The sequence below is a fragment of the Jaculus jaculus genome, chromosome 5 (assembly GCF_020740685.1).
Source record: "Jaculus jaculus isolate mJacJac1 chromosome 5, mJacJac1.mat.Y.cur, whole genome shotgun sequence".
Taxonomy (NCBI): Eukaryota; Metazoa; Chordata; class Mammalia; order Rodentia; family Dipodidae; genus Jaculus; species Jaculus jaculus.
The window spans coordinates 74,236,862-74,250,799 of record NC_059106.1 but is presented as its reverse complement, the minus strand read 5'-3'; the positions used below and the strand labels follow the sequence as shown (position 1 = coordinate 74,250,799).

Here is a 13,938-nt window from a genome sequence, read left to right as displayed (position 1 = left end):
TTGTTGGGAAAAAGGGAAGCAAGTGCCAACCTCGGTGGTGAGCTCATTACAACTTTGGAGGATTTCACCCACAGCCCAGACTATGGTTTGGAGAGAGAGGTGTTAAGGGAAGCAGGCGCTCTCTCTTGCTGTACTGTCTCGCTCCTGCCCTTCGTGGGCAGCGGTGAGGGGGGTCTTCTTCAGGACAACACGGTCGCAGGACTGGGACAGTCCCAAGGGGTTGACAGGGAGACGGGGTGAGGACGGGGAGGAGGACTACCTCGTGCTGTTTCACGTTAGAGACAAGCTGTGACACACAGTGCACAGGCCCACAACCACCTCCTCTTATCATCTGGCATAGCGCTTGATGTAGTTCCTCCACTTTATTCCGGAAGTCCTCCTTGTCTCGTAAATGATGCTCTGCGGCTTCAAGGTTCAGAGGATCATCAAAATCCAGAAGATCAGTAAATAAAGAGTTTAATCCCCAAACAACATGCTTTAATGTTCTCGTGGGAGCCAGCCAGTGCCATCAATCGAATGCTCTCTTAGTAAACTTAGACATATTTCCCCTGTTTTTGTGATGTTGGGATGCCAGATCTTGGTCAAGTATTTCACCTTGGGAGGCACCATGTTGTACTCATCAGGAACTTCAGTTTCAAACTGAAATTTTCCACCCTGGTAGTAACCCTCATCTGGGCTTACAGTTAGCTGAAAGCAATGCAGCTTGTTTGGATCAGGAAAATGCACTTTGCATGTACAAGGTAAGTTAGCTTCAAGTTCTGCAACTTCTTTCACCAGCAACTTGTCTCTCACAGAAACCCTCCAAGTGGAGTCAGACGCAGCGGCAGATGTCCGAGGCCCTTTGAGACCGTCCTCCCGCTTCAGTTTGCTGGCCAGCATCAGCATTCCTGCTGCCTTTCCTCTGGGCACCCCGAGTGAGGCGAGGCGGGATGGTGCCCAACACCATGCCCGGCCGGCGGTGGTGAGACGCGGGCCTCACAGCCGCACTGGCTCGCAGCGGCGGGACCGGACTCAAAATTCTTAATATAGGCACAGAAAACTATAAATTTCCCTTTTAGAACTGCCTTCATGTGTCCCAAAGGTTTTGGTATGTTGTGTTCTCATTATCATTTGACTCTATGAATTTTTTGATTTCCTTCTTGATTTCTTTATTGACCCATTCATCATTTAGTAGTGTATTGCTTAGTTAGCATGATTTTTGTGTATGCTCTATAGCTTTTCTTACTATTGATTTGTAGTTGATTCCATTGTGATCAGATAGAATCCAAGGAATTATTTCAATTTTCCTGTATTTGTTAAGTTTTGCTTTGTGTCCTAGTATATGGTCTATTTTAGGTAATGGTCCATGTGCTGCTGAAAAGAACGTATATTCTTCAGCATTTGGATGAAATGTCCTGTATAGATCTCTTAGGTCTACTTCTCTTATGACCTCATTTAATCCAGATGCCTCTGTCTATTTTTTGGCAGGATGACCTGTCAAATAATAAGAGTGGGGTATTGAAGTCACCCACTACAGCTGTGTTTGGTGTTATCTGTGACCTTAGTTCTAATAGGGTTTGTTTGATGAAGTTGGGAGTCCCCATGTTAGGTGCGTATATGTTTATGATTGTAATGTCCTCCTGTTGGAGTGTGCCCTTAATCAATATAAAGTTACCTTCCTTATCTTTCCTAACTAATGTTGGACTGAAGTCTACCTTGTCAGATATTAGGATAGCAACCCCTGCTTGTTTTCTAGGCCCATTTGTTTGAAATACCATTTTCCAAACTTTCACCCTAAGATAGTGTCCATCCTTTGCAGAAAGGTGAGGTTCTTGTAAGGGCCTGGTGAAGGTTCAGCCATTTGGTCTGCCTTTTAGGAACACAAGACACTGGAGAGGGTATGATGAAGACTAACCTTAATCTTCTACAGCTTCCCTCCCTCCCTCTCTCCCTCTCTCTCTCTCTTCTCTCTAAGTCTTGTATATTAGTTATCTGTTTCCTCCTTTTCTTAGTGGGCACTGACCTGTAACTCCCACTACCAGCATGTGGCTATCATCCACAATGAGCTTTTGATCAGAGAGACTTACAAGGTTTCCTAAAAGACAGGCAGATTTCTGTCAGAGGACTTGATGACCCATCAAAGGTTAGTGGTAAGACCCAACTGCTGAAGACACCTTATGTGATTGACATGTAAAATGGAATGGCATGGCTGGAAGTGGGAAGAGAGTCAGTCCCCAGACAGTCAGCGTGTCTAGTGCCAGAGGGTGCTACATGGGCGACTGAGGGAAAATGGCCAAGATCTGTCCAAGCAACTCATGGTCTAACCTACTTAGCAGCAAATAACCTGTTGTGATGACCACACAAGTGCAATATGGCACACAGCCATGGTGGGGAACCAGCTGCTCTTGATTTGGCTAACTGATCCGGTCAGTGGTATGGGACCCATAGCTGGAGCTGGGAAACAAGTCAGAACCATATCCAAACATAAGCCTACTGTCCATTATCAAGCTATCATCAATCATGGGCTACAAGAGGGCCTATACCTATTAAATTCTCTATAAAAAAAAAAAAGTAAGGGTTATCTCATTTGTCCTGGTGCTAACTTACTCTCCATTGGAGAATCTGCTTCTCTCTTTCAGATAGATGTAGATCCTAAGGAGAGAGCCATCCCATCATACCTCAAAAGGGCCCCAGCTGAAACTAAGAAAAATTGGTGAAACAAGCAAGGGTGCTGCTTTCCTGATGAACAGGATACCAGAACAAGGAGGAAGATGATCAACACAGAGAAAAATCAACTCCTACCAAATCAAACAGCCAGAGCCCCAGAATCCCCCAACACCTTATCACTGAAGCAGACCAAAAATGAACCCAACATGGCTCAGGGAAATCTTGCAGAAGAGGGGACAGAAAGAATGTCAGAGCCACATGTTGGGTCATGATATGCAGAGACATTTATCTTACCCATAACTGTGGGCTAACTCCACAATGAATGACTCATATACCTCAACAAGGAGGGGCCAAGGGAGGGGTTAGGTCATGGATGAGCCTAATAATGGTACCAAACTGACTGTATTTGCTGAATACAAAACTAATTAATAAAAAAAAATTTTTTTAAAAAGAAAGGTGAGTTTCTTGGAGGCAACAAATTGAAGGATCCTGCAGCTTAACCCAGTCTGCAAACCTATGTATTTTGGTTGGGGCATTGAGGCCATTGATATTAATAGGTATTATTGAAAACTGTGTATTTATTTTTGTCATTTTTTTGTAGTTTTCTGGTTTTTCCTTTGCTCTCTTGTGTTAACTAGTATTTGAGTGTTTTTTGTGTTTCCCTGTTCCTTATATGTGTGCTTTTCTTTTTCTTCAGCATGGAGGATTCTTTCAAGTATTTTTTGTAGAGCTGGTTTTGTCTTCCAATAGTCCTCTAGCTTGCTTTTGTTGTTGAATGTCCTTACTTCTCCATCTATTTGAATGGATAGCTTTGCAGGATAGAGTAACCTTGGTTGACAGTTGTTATCTTTCAGAACTTAGAATACATCACTCCATGCCCTTCTGGCTTTCATAGTTTGTGTTGAGTAATCTGCTATGATCCTGATGGGCTTGTCTTTGTAGGTAACTTGATTTTTCTCTCTAACTGCTTTCAATATTTTTTCTTTGGTTTGTATGTTTGGTAGTTTAATTTTAATATGGAAATGAGAGTTTCTTTCCAGGTTTTGTCTGGTTGATGTTCTAAAGGATTCCTATATGTGCATTACCACCTCTTTCCAAATTTGGGGGAAGTTTTCTTCTATGATTTTGTTGAAAATGCTTACTATGCCTTTGGATTAAAATTCTTCTCCTTCTCATGTACCCTGAATTCTTATGTTTGATCTTTCCATTGTGTCCAGAATATGTTGAAATTCCCATTCATACTTTCCTATTAGTTTGTCTTTCTCTTTGTTGGACTGTATTAGATCTGCCATCTGGTCTTCTACTTTAAATATTCTGTCCTATCCTTCATCCATTCTACTGGTGAGATTTTTCTACAGAGTTTTTTTTTTATTTCATTAACTGTGTTCTTCATTGCTAGTCATTTTGACTGGTTTTTCTTTATTATTTCTATTTCCTTATTTATGTCTTGTATTGACTTGTTTATTTCATTAAATTGGTTTCCTGTCTCTTCTTTGATTCCTTTGATTTCCTCTTTCATTTTTTTTAATTTCCTCTTTGACTTCTTTGAGCATATTTATAATCACTCTTTTGAAATCTTTCTCAGGCATTTCCTCTAACTCATTTTCAGTGGAGGTCATTTCTGATGCATTAATACTTTTTAAAAAAATATTTTTTGTTCATTTTTATATATTTATTTGAGAGCAACAGACAGAGAGAGGAAGAGGCAGACAGAGAGAGAGAGGGAATGGGTGCGCCAGTGCCTCCAGCCACTGCCAACAAACTCCAGATGCCTGTGCCCCCTTATGCATCTGGCTAACGTGGGTCCTGGGGAACTGAGCCTTGAACTGGGGTCCTTAGGCTTCACAGGCAAGCGCTTAACAGCTAAGCCATCTCTCCAGCCCCACTAACACTTTCTGGTGGATTTATATTGTCTTGATTTTTGGTGTTTCTTGTGTTATAGTGTGTATATTTTTGCATCTTGAATTAATTTAATGCTTGGATTTTCTAGTTAGCTGCAGTATTATTAGATGTATTAATCAATCTGATGTTATATATCTCCAGGATAGGAGATTAAGGTGCTACATGTGGCTCTTAAGACTCTCAGAGTATCTACAAAAGTGACCCTAGGTGTTGGGTTTGCCTGCTATGAGAGTATTCAAGAAGGCTGAGTGGAACAAAATACAGGCAGATTCTAAAACTTAACTAAACAATGTACACTTTCAATGGAAAACAGCACAGAGTATTTATGCAAGAATCGGTATTATGACAACAAAATCCTCTAACAAAGTCACAGCTCCTTAGGGTGTGTGGTGTTCCACACTCTTAATCCTGTCAACTAGGAGGTTAAGATTTCTGGTCTGTTGAGGGTTCCAAGTCAGTTTGTGACCAAGTGAGACCCTTACCTAATGTACAACAGAAGAGGAAACAAAGCCACTATAAATCAAGAAGGAACAAATAACAAGCCCAAAATATGGCTTATTTAAGAATGGCAAATCCAACCATCCATCAGATTTAACATACAAGTTATCCTGATATGGAAGGTCAATTAATACTTCCAGTTCAGGCCTATATACCAGGCTTATTAGGTGGGTACTGACCTGGTGTAATTCCAGTAACCTTTTGGAATGATTTTTGTCTCAGTTATGCTGCGCTCCTGCTTGGGTCCCTCTTTGGTGCACTGTGGGTTCAAGTAAGCTGGCTGGGTCGCTGGATCACTGCTCTGGTTGCTGGTGCTGGGTGCTGTGATCACCCTTCCCCTGGTCTATGGTGTTTGCTGGCGCTTGCACTGGTGGTGGTGGTGGGGGGAGTCTGTTGATGGTGGCTCAAGTTCTCCCACTGTTCCACGTGAGCCTCTACATCATGATCTGCTCCTTCATTGTTCCTCCCTTCACGTTGCTTGAGGTTGGGAAGAGCTCCGGTGTGAGTGGAAAATCCCCTCACCTGGCTTTTCCTGTGGCTCAAGCCCAGCTGTGCAGCTGTGGCCTCTGCTGCAACTGCTGGAGCCGCTTCTGCCTGCCTGTGTGGGCTCTGGATGCTCTGGATCTCTCCTACTTCTCTGCTGCTGTTGGTAATTTCTTATACCCTCACTTATTAGTAGAAGAGTGTATTGTGCTATTTTTTATTTTTTGGCTTTTTTTTCCCCCTTAGGCTGCGTTGTCGTGGTTCCTACACTGCCATCTTAACTGGAAGTATGTCTGGTGTTTCTTAATCCTTCTCCAATTCTCAACCAGTTCAGAAATGCTCAGTAAATATTGTGCCACCCACTGCTGGGCCTTGTAGAAACAATGGCAAATAAAAAGGGCACAGTGTCATAGAGCCAGCATTCTAGTAATGAAGATAGACACAAACCAGATGTTTCCCTAAGTAATTATAAGAAACAAGAATCATAAAGTGGGGCTGGAGAGATGGCTTAGTGGTTAAGTGCTTCTGGTGAAGCCTAAGGACCCCAGTTCGAGGCTCGATTCCTCAGGACCCACATTAGGCAGATGCACAAGGGGGAACACATGTCTGGAGTTTGTTTGCAGTGGCTAGAGGCCCTGGCGCACCCATTCTCTCTCTCTCTCTCTCTCTCTTTCTCTCTCTGTCGCTCTTAAATAAGCAAATAAAAATGAACGACAACAACAACAAAAAAATCATAAAGTACTGTCAAGGCAGAATGTCAGGTCGGCATGGTGTATGGTAGTGTACACCTTTGATCCCAGCACTCTGGAGGCTGAGGTAAGGGGATTGTTGTGAGTTCAGGGGCCACGTGGCTACAGTGAGTTCCAAGTCAGTTTGGCTTAGAATCTACCCCAAAACAAACAGACAAAAAATATTAGAAAATCAAAGCAAAGCAGAAGATTAAGGAAACACAACAGAGTAAGTTGACTTAATTTGAGATGATTTGGGTAATTGCTCTGAGGAAATGCCACTCAGCATGAGAACAAAGAAGGCCAAGGCAATGGCTCAGTGGGTAAAGGCACTTGCTTACAGATACTACTGGACTGGGGTTCCACTCCCCAGCACACACATAAAGGCAGATGCAAAAAATGGTACAACCATAGTGCTGAGAAGAAGTGATGGATGAGTGTTCAGCACTGAAACATCTCTATCACACCCTCCAAGGTACAGGGCTCATTGTGGAAGGGGTGGAGGAAAGAATGTTAGAGCCAAAGGATGGATAAGACTGCTTACAATGCAATTGTTCAGACAGAAATTGGCCTCAATATTCATGACCTTGCAGTGCGTTCAAAAGACCCTCATACTCTGAGGAAAAGATGATGACATTAAAATAAAAGAGAGACTAGTGGAGAGGAGAAGGGGATATGATGGAGAGTGGATTTGTGAAGGGGAAAGTAGGGCAGGGAAGGGAATTATCATGGTTTATTGTCTGTAAGTATGGAAGTTGTCACTGAAAAAAAAAAAGGAAAACAGAAACCAACACTGGAGCAAGGTTGAAAACCTCCTCCCTGTGGACCAGCTGACAGAAAGCTGAAAAAAGCTAGGCTGCATGCAGCCCCTTGAGAAAGGGAAGTCATCAACAGTAGTGCCTTTAATCCCAGCACTCGGGAGGCAGAGGTAGGAGGATCACTGTGAGTTCAAGGCCACCCTGAGACTACATAGTGAATTCCAGGTCAGCCTGGACCAGAGTGAGACCCTACCTAGAAAAAAAAAAAAAAAATAGAATGGCCAGCCAAGCCAAGTATGCAATAGTGGCATATCATGGGGAAAACCAAGTGCTCTCTAATTGTATAGGAGGTCTGCTCCATGGGAGGAAATACATACTTGGTACTGAAAAAGTAGTCAATCAAAAGGCACCATAGCCTGGCATGGTGGTGTGCCTTTAATCCCAGCACTCGGGATACAGAGGTAGGAGAATCACCATGAGTTCAAGGCCACCCTGAGACTACATAGTGAATTCCAGGTCAGCCTGGGCTAGAGTGAAACCCTACCTTGAAAAACCAAAAAACAAAAAGGCACCATAGTGCTGAGAAGAAGTGATATCTCTATCACACCATTCAAGGCTCAGGGTCCATTGCGGAAGAGGTGGCAGGAAGAATGTAAGAGCAAAGAAAGGGTAGGACTCCTTATAATGCACTCTTCCAGACACAAAATGGCCAAGATATCCATGACCTCACAACGCCTGACACTACCTACACAAGACCAACAAAACTGGAGGAAAAGATGATGACATCAAAATAAAAATAAAAGAGTGACTGATTGAGAGGGGAAGGGGATATAATGAAGAGTAAATTCATGAAGGGAAAGTAGGGGAGGGAATTATGACTTATTGTCAATAAAAGTTTCAAAAAGTGGTACAACTATCTGGCATACCTATACACATACACACATGCAAATAAATAATAAATATTTTTTTAAAATCCTAGAGCAGCCAGGTGTGGTGGCGCATGCCTTTAATCCCAGTACTCGGGAGGCAGAGATAGGAGGATTGCCATGAGTTCAAGGCCACCCTGAGATGACAGAGTTAATTCCAGGTCAGCCTGGACCAGAGTGAGACCCTACCTCAAAAAACCAAAAAAAAAAAAAAAAAAAATCCTAGAGCACCAGGTGTGGTGTTGCATACCTTTAATCTCAGTATTTGTGAGGCAGAGGTAGGAGGATCACTGTGAGTTCGAGGCCAGCCTGAAACTATATGGTGAATTCCATCCAGGTCAGCCTCAGCGTGGACTAGAACAAGTCACTATCTTGAAAAAACAAAAAAAAGAAGAAGAAGAAGAAAAAGAAGAAAGAAAGAAAAGAAGCCTAGGTCTCACCAAGTGTGTGTGTGTGTGTGTGTGTGTGTATGTGCCTGTAGGGCTGAGTATGAGCTAAGCAGACAAGTAGAACAGAGGTGTCTGGGGAGAGAAAGTATGAAGGCTCAAAGAGAGAATGAACATAACAGGCTCAAGGCATGGAGGAAAGATCAGTGTGGCTGGACACAGAGAAATGACGTGCGGTTGAGATAAAGGAGCTGAACTGTGTGCTACAAGCCTTCAATCCCAGCTAGTTGTGAGGCTGAGGCTCCAGGATTGCAAGTTCAAGAATTGCCTGGGCTGCAAAAGGGCAGTGCAAGGCCAGCCTGGGCAGCTTTGAGAAACCCTATCTCAAAACAAACAAACAAAGAAAAAGAGGGCTAGGGATATAACTCAGTGGTAGAGCACTTGCCTAGCATGCATGAAGCCCTGGGTTCAATCCTCAATAACACAGAAACAACAAACACACAAAAACACAGTGATGTAAAAGGAAAAGAAGGGTCCAGATAGTGTTCAAAGTCTTCTGTGCTATAGCAAGGATAAGGAGATATATTGCAAGGAAGATAATTGCTTAATATGATGAATCTTTATTTTTCAAATAAAACATTTGGGGCTGGAGAGATGGCTTATGGTTAAGGTGTTTGTATGCAAAGCCAAAGGATCCTGATTCAATTCTCCAGGACCCATGCAAGCCAGATGCACAAGGAGGTACATGAATCTGGAGTTTGTTTGCAGTGGCTGGAGGTCCTGGTGTGCCCATTCTCTCTCTTTATCTCAAATAAATAAATAAAATACACTTAAAAGAAACATTTGTTTGGTACCCTGATATATAAAATACATTAAAATAGGGCAAGTGTAGTAGAATGAGCGATGGAACAGATCTTTTGGGACTCTTGCTTTTTCTTTTTTTAAATTTTTTTTGTTTATTTTTATTTATTTGAGAAAACAGACAAAGAAAGAAAGAGGGAGATAGAGAGAGGGAATGGGCGCACCAGGGCTTCCAGCCACTGCAAATGAACTCCAGACGCGTGCCCCCCCTTGTGCATCTGGCTAACGTGGGTCCTGGGGAACTGAGACTGGAACCAGGGTCCTTAGGCTTCACAGGCAAGCACTTAACCACTAAGCCATCTCTCCAGCCCAAGGACTCTTGCTTTTCTTTTCAGTTCCCCACCCCTATTTTTCTGTCCCTATTTCCCCATCTCAGAGGATTCTCAGTCCCTACCTCTACTCTCTCTTCTACAGCCATACCATGCAGAAGGATGAAAGCAGAAAAAGGCCAGAAAAAGAAATTGACACAGAAATCAGGGGCAAGAGATGATGATGGCTTGAAATACGGTATATCAGCAGGGCTGAAATGAACATGTTTGGGGAGATGGCTCGGTGGGCAAGAGTGCTTACCGTGCAAGCATGAGGACTGAATTTGATTTCCAGCACCTGTATGAAACACTGGGTATAAAGCCTTTCTCCTAAAATCTTACCTTGATATGTCCTTTCGTTAAAAAAAATTTCAAATAATTTTATTTATTTGAGAGTGAGAGAGAATGGGCGCACCAGGGCCTCCAGCCACTGAAAACGAACTCCAGATGCATAAGGCATCTTGTGCTTCTGGCTTTATGTGAGTCCTGGGGAATCAAACGTGGAGCCTTTGGCTTTGCAGGGAAGTGCCTTAACTGCTAAGCCACCTCTCCAGCCTCGTTTCTTTCTTTCTTTCTTTTTTTAAAATCAGTTTTCTCTTTATTTGATTTATGAGAGTGAGAGAGAAAGAATGGGCACACTGGGGCCTCTAGCCAGTGCAAACAAATTCCAGATGCATGTGCCACCTTGTGCATCTGGCTTTACTTCAGTACAGGGGAAATGAACTTGGGTCCTTAGGTTTTGCAGGCAAATACCTTAACTGCTAAGCCATCTCTCCAGTCTCTTTCTTTCTTTCTTCTTTCTCCCTCCCTCTCTTTCTTTCAAAATATTTTTTATTTATTTGAGAGAAAGAGAAAGAATGGGTGTTCCAGGGCCTCTTGCTACTGTGTGCATCTCGCTTTACATGGGTACTAGAAAATCAAACCCAAAAAGACAGGTTTTGCAGCCAAGTGCCTTTAATGGCTAAGCCATCTCTCCAGTCCTCTTTTTTGATTTAAAAATTTTTTTTGCTTATTTTTATTTACTTATTTGAGAGTGAGAGAGAGAGAGAAAGAGAGAGAGAGAGAGAGAGAGAGAGAGAGAGAGCCAGGGCCTCCAGCCACTGCAAACGAACTCCAGACGTATGCACCCCCTTGTGCATCTGACTAATGTGGGTCCTGGGGAATCAAGCCTTAAACCGGGGTCCTTAGGCTTCACAGACAAGCGCTTAACCACTAAGCTATCTCTCCAGCCCAGTTTTTCAAGGTAGGGTCTCACTCTAGCTCAGGCTGACCTGGAACTCACTCTGTAGCCCAGGTTGGCTCCTAACTCATGGTCCCTTTAACTGCTGAGCCATCTCCCCAGGCTTGATAGCATTTTTTGTAGAATGGCTATAAGCAAAAACTCCTAAATATGGGATGAAAAGTGGGAGGCAAGAAAACAAACAGGTCATTCCTGAAATAATAATAATAATAATTATTATTATTATTATTTTGCAAAGAGGGGAGAGAATGGGCACACCAGGGCCTTCTGCCACTACAAACAAACTCCAGAGACATGTGCCCACTTTTTAAAAACTGGCTTTTGGTGGGTTCTGGAGAATCAAACCATGGCCATCAGGTTTGCAATCAAGTACTTTTAACTGCTGAGCCATCTCTCTAGCCCCACTCCTGAAATTTTTGACCTAAAACAAGGACAACCAAAAAGGATCTGAGGGCTATCTTCAGTAATTGAGTTCTAGTGGAGTTATATGTAATAGTTCCCCCGCCCCCCCATGTCCAATTCCAGTACATCTACAAAGCCTGTTTTTTGGGCTCTAATGTAAAAACATATTCTGAATTTCATTATTGAATCTTTTTTTTTTTTTTTCTGAGACAGGTTCTCACTCTAGCCCAGGCTGGCTTTGAGCTCTTGTCATTCCTCCTACCTTAGCTTCCTAAGTGCTGGGGCTATAGGCATGAGCCACTATGCTTGGCTCACTTACTCATTTTATCCATTGTTATCTACTCCTAACCACCATCCTCTCCTGCTTAGACCCAGGAGCCCCTTAATTTAGCTCCTGATTGGACAGCCCTTCCCCACACAGCAAATCTGTCAACTAAACAGGGGAGTCATCTGCTCCTTATGTGAACAGTGGTGGGAAAGGCAAAGGATAATCTACACAGTCACGCTTTTCCAAAAGCCGAGTAAATGGGAGGCAAGCAACAAAGACTGCTGAAACCCTAGAGCTTAGCTCAACTGCCCCAGTCACTCAGTGCGGTTCGGCTCCAGGGCCTGGGCTCCTGCTTCACTCTCTGAATCATCCCTTCTTTTCCAAAAGAAAATGTATTTACATCTGAGGAGCCTTCTCCGCCTGCTTCCTGCCTCCAAACGGGTAGATGTGCAAAGGTCTCTTTCCATCTTATTCTGTTTATGTGCTAGTTGGACTCAGCTAATAAAATTTGTGCCAGAGCAATTATCTCAAAAAGTTTTGTGGAACTTTTATGCATATTTTCTTATTTATTGGAAAGAGAGAGAAAGAGGGAGAGAATGGGCATGCCAGAGCCCGCCGCTGCTGCAACTGAACTCCAGAAGCATGTGCCACCTTGTGCATCTGGCTTATGTGGGTCCTAGGGAATTGAACCTGGGTCCTCTGGCTTTTATGCATATTTTCTATGTCTTAGAAAGAGTCACGACCTAGCCGGGACTGGTAGCACACACCTTTCATCCCAGCACTCGAGAGGCAGAGGTTGGAGGATTGCTGAGTTTGAGGCCAGCCTGAGGCTGCATAGTGAATTCCAGGTCAGCCTGGGCTAGAGCAAGACCCTATCTCAAAAAACTAAAAATGGGCTGAAGAGATGGCTTAGCAGTTAAGGCATTTGCCTATAAAGCCAAAGGATCCTGGTTCAATTCCTCAGCTCCCTTGTAAGGAGATGCACAAGGGGACACATGCATCTGGAGTTTGTTTACAGTGGCTAGAGGCCCTGGTACACCCATTCTCTCTCTCTCAAATAAATAAAATATATTTTTTTAAAAAAGCAATTTTTTTGTTATTTTTTTCAAGGCAGTGTGCTGGGATTAATGCATGTACCACTACGCCTGGATTGCTTACTTGCTTTCTTGCTTCCTTCCTTCCCTTTATTCCTTAATTCATTCCTTTCTTTCTTCATCTCTCTCTATATTTCTTTCTTTCTAAATTTTTTTTTTTTTTTTTTTTTTGGTTTTTCAAGGTAGGGTCTCACTCGGGTCCAGGCTGACCTGGAATTAACTCTGTAGTCTCAGGGTGGCCTTGAACTCATGGTGATCCTCCTACCTCTGCCTCCCGAGTTCTGGGATTAAAGGCGTGCGCCACCACACCCGGCTCTTTCTTTCTAAATATTTTATTTGCTGGGTGTGGTGATGCAAACCTTTAATTCCAGAAGGCAGAAGTAGGAGGATCACTGTGAGTTCAAGGCCAGCCTGAGACTACATAGTGAACTCCACAGCCGGCCAATAATTAATTTTTTGATATTTTTATTCTGTGAATGGTGGCATATGCCTTTATTTTTTCCTTTGTTTGGTTTTTTTATGTAGGGTCTCACTGTACCCCAGGCTGACCTGGAATTCACTGTGTAGTCTCAGGGTGGCCTCAAACTCACAGCGATCCTCCTACCTCTGCCTCCCAAATGCTGGGATTAAAGGCGTGCGCCACCACGCCCAGCCCAGTTTCCATGCTAGTGAGTGTGGAGTAGCATTCCAATGTATTTTTCTTTTAAAGGGAGGAGGGATTTATTTGGCTCAGTTAGTAGGGCTTTGACTTCTCTAATGATCTGTGTTTTAATGTATGTGTGCATGCGTGCATGCATGCATGTGTTGATGGTGCGATGATTATCCTGCTAGAGTGACAAGATAATTTATGGATTGTGTATTGAAGAAAATAATAAAATACAGAGAAGGTAGCTTCTATCCTTCCTATATCCTTTATTCATGAGTCCTCCCCACAACAAACACTTAATTTTTCACTTCTTTGAGTAGCGTGATGGGCATAGCCAGGGAGTCAGTGGGCCCTTCTAAGTGCTTTCATGTATCTATTCAAATCTTTCTTAGCCAGCTTGGGCTGCAACCACAAAGTATTATAACCTGCATAGCTTAGACAACAGAAATGTGTTTTCCTACAGTTCAAGGAGCAGGCAAGTTTAAGAGCAAGGTGCTGCCCAACTTGGTTCTAACAAGGCCTTACTTCTTAGCTTACACAGCATTGTTTTCCACGTTCTCAATAACAGGTCTTCAGTGTGTGCTGTGTGGAGGCCGGAGGACTGTCGTTTCTCTGGTGTCTCTTCTACAAACACCAATCCTATCACATTGGGCCCAACCTTTTATGACCTCATGTGTTCTCCCCTCCCTCCTTTCCTTTCCTTTCCTTTCCTTTCCTTTCCTTTCCTTTCCTTTCCTTTCCTTTCCTTTCCTTTCCTTTCCTTTCCTTTCCTTTCCTTTCCTTTCCTTTCCT

The 13,938-nt window shown here is 43.1% G+C and overlaps 1 pseudogene; it reads right to left on the bottom strand.

The window, feature by feature from the left end:
- Nucleotides 1-327: 327 nt before the first annotated feature.
- On the bottom strand, nucleotides 328-885 carry LOC123460874 (annotated as a pseudogene).
- Nucleotides 886-13,938: the final 13,053 nt, after the last annotated feature.